Source organism: Syngnathoides biaculeatus, chromosome 3 (assembly GCF_019802595.1).
Source record: "Syngnathoides biaculeatus isolate LvHL_M chromosome 3, ASM1980259v1, whole genome shotgun sequence".
Lineage (NCBI taxonomy): Eukaryota > Metazoa > Chordata > Actinopteri > Syngnathiformes > Syngnathidae > Syngnathoides > Syngnathoides biaculeatus.
Window position 1 is genome coordinate 1,681,207 of NC_084642.1, and position 3,483 is coordinate 1,684,689.

Below are 3,483 nucleotides of genomic sequence, written 5' to 3' on the forward strand. Positions count from 1 at the left end.
GTAAGCGTTATAATGAGCATTTCATCTATTGATAACGACACATGTGAGCTCGTTCAAAAATATTTCACACATATTTCAAACGATTTTCCATACGACTTAAAACGGAAAGCAAGAACAAATGTGGGGGAAAAAAAAGATTTTTGAAACTCTTCTGCTCCGCCATCATCTCCATGGGGCCTCCTATGTGCAATATTCATTTCACAACATCTTTGCATGAATTATAGATGGCACTCACACACACACGAGTGCGCATGTCAACACATCAAGCCTATTCTTTTTTATTCATAATAATTATATATGTTATATGCTCAAAAATGACCCGAGTTTTTCTTTATGGTGAACTCAAAAGGAAGCACGCGTATATGACCTTTCAAGTTGTAATCAGATGCTGATTACAAGGTTGCTTTTATCTTTCCACACACCAACAGGAATATTTCATATTCACATTTCTATACTGTAAGATTTGAGTTCCATTCCGTATTACGTCACCGGTGCTCATGTTGTATGGACACTTTTAGGATTGTGCGACTTCATCATCACCGTGGAAGATTGCTAGATTAGTTGAAAATAAATACATTTCATTCATAAGGGCAAAATGAAAATGTTTAAAAAATGAACAGAGAACTTTAATGTGTGAATATTTCAAAAAACTAATGCTGTATTCTTTCTTGAATATTTTTTCATGATTATTGAATGTGGGAAAAACATTCTGAAAGTACAGTATACGATACATATTTCAAAAGAATAGTCACATGTTTGGGTTAAAAATTATTCAAATCATTTACAGTATTCCACTCATTACAATAAAGTATTATTTATTTATGACTGCATAGCATGATATACTGTAATCTTACATAAGGTAAGTGGAGAACATCAATTTAAAAATTTCCCCCAAATTTCCAATGTGTAAATTTCAGATCAAAACTATAATTTACAATTTTAATTTAGTATTTATGATGGCACAGTAGTGTATATTACTGAGCAAGAAGAAAAAAAGTGGTTATATGGATATTGTAAATGATAATATAAAATTATCATGTTAGTATAGATATCATTGATGCAATTATTGAATACTTTGCATTACTAGCTGAGAACATTTTTATTGAAGGGAATAACTGATGACATCTTCCACTGGCACTCTCGTGTTTACATTCAACATCCCCCCCCCCCAAAAAAAAAAAAAATCAATAAATAAAATCAAATAAAAATCACACCTTACTAGAAAGAAAAACTGTGTGTGTATGTGTGTGCACACTCGTGAGCATATGTGTGACTGTTTAAGCGTGCCTGTAATCACACAAATGATTGCTGGCAATTAGCGCTGCGCTGCTAATTAATTGGCTCGCTGTCACGTCGCTTAGCGCTGGTCGCCGGCTGTTTCCCACAATGCACCTCTGCACAGCTCTTTGTTTGTGAGCAAGGCAGAGGCCCTTTTGGGGATCATTCACTCATTCATTCATTCATTCATTCACTCACTCATTCTCGCTCCCTCGTCCTGAAATAGATGCAAATTTTTCCCATTGTGGGCTTCTTATCGTGCCAGTTGGTCGGCGGCACGTGAGTGTCGTTCCAAAACTATTTTTTATTTGACCCATGACTGATATTTAATAGGCCACTTTATTTAGAAAATCCCCACTTAAAGGTCAAGTGTCATGAAATGGATGATTTTTAGTATGTTATTAATGAAAAAAGGTATGGACCCATCCGTTTTTTCACCACAAAACACAAAATTGTGACGTGTGTGGCTTTTTGTAACTCCCGCCATGAAAATCCTCTCCAGGGATTTGTTTTCGAGAAGAAGCAGGAAGTGACGTAAAGGACAGAAGCGCCCCCAAGTGGACTCGTTTGTCTCTATTAGTTTTACCTCCGGGAAGGTGGCTAGCTCGTCGTTCCTTCCTGTTAGCCAAAACGCCGGCTCGTTGCATCGCCGGACAATTGCTCGAACACTCGGGAGGACGGATTTACCCTTCAGAAGTTTGCGAGAGACCCGCTTCGTCGTGAAAAATTGATTCCACGGGTGCGAAGAACCAGGTTCCAAATGACAGATGGGTGTGTATACAGCTACTAAAAAAAATAATAGTTTGGGGCGGACCACGTAATCCGTCTCTCATAACCTAACAAAAGATCCGCGTACATGTGACAGGCATGCTAAATGTGATGATGTGCGCGTTGGTCTCGCGGCGGCTCTGAAGAACACAGCTGACGATGGCGCATTCAGCCGCGTGCGACGACAACGCCGTAAAGCGCCCTGGCTCGACGGTGTTGTTCATCGCGTACTGCGGCGGCTATGAACAACCCCCTAAAGCAGCCCGGCTCGGCTCCGTGATAAGCCACCTGGCGCCGAAAATGAGCCACGCCGGCCGAAGCCGCGTCCGCCGGTCACGATGAAGGACATTATCGCCGCCGACAATGGCGCGCTCAGCTAGGAGCGACGACAACCCCGTGAAGCGGCCCGGCTCAGTGCCGCGATGAGCCACCTCGGTGCCACCCCCCCCGGCCGAAGCCGTGATCGGCTCGTCGCACCCGGGCCGCGGCGTTGTGATCGCTCGCGGCTGAGTACGCTACATACTGTTGGGGAGTCTGTTGTGCGTTAGAAGTGATCCGCATATCATCTAAATATGGTTCGGAACAATAGGGTAATATTGCCCCGATACTTCACTCGATTGTGAGATGTTCTATTCTTCGAAAAGAGTATCCGTGTCTGAAGGGGCGTGTCCTAAAGTAGGGGCCACAACGTGTTTTCAATGGCGAATGACATCACGGACAGTAAATGCAGCCAATATGGCGACCACTTGGATGTCGAATGAGACATACGCAACTTTGCGCATGGATGACGCGCTCTGCGCTCATATTTTTTTTTTCGTGTAGACGTTGAAGTGAATAATGTTAAATGTATTTTTCATTTCACTCTCTATTTTCGAATATTTCTAGGGATGACACTTGACCTTTAAGGAGTAGTGAATGAGTGAACAGTACAAAGCGGTTCACTTCATCCCATCGGCCTGCTTGCAACTCAAATCGGCGGCAGCGGTTTCCGGCATGTGCCTCGTGTGTGGCCCCACGCGACAAACATTTAGAACGACGCATCTGGATCGTTCGATGTTTTTGTGACGTTCGTGTTAAATATCGTAAGGAAAATGCAAGCGTTCACTGCGACACAGTTCGGGGATGTTGAAACTTTGCTGTCGCCGTCGGATGCCGGAAGGCCTGAAGCTCACTTTACAAGTCAAATTATGTTCGATCAGCATTTCGACAATAACATTTAAAAAAAAAAAAAAAAAAAAAGGTGCTATGCACGGGGTCGAATTCCCACGTGGGCGGCGGCTGCCTTTTAGCGCCACATCTTCCTGTGATGAGGCGTATCCAAAAGGTTTTATGAGTGAAATTGCTGATTTGGCAGCAGCTAATTAACAAAATGGGCTTTGTAGATGGCGGCTGTGATTCCCCCCCACCCCCCCTTGTTTTTTTTTTTTTTTTTTTTTT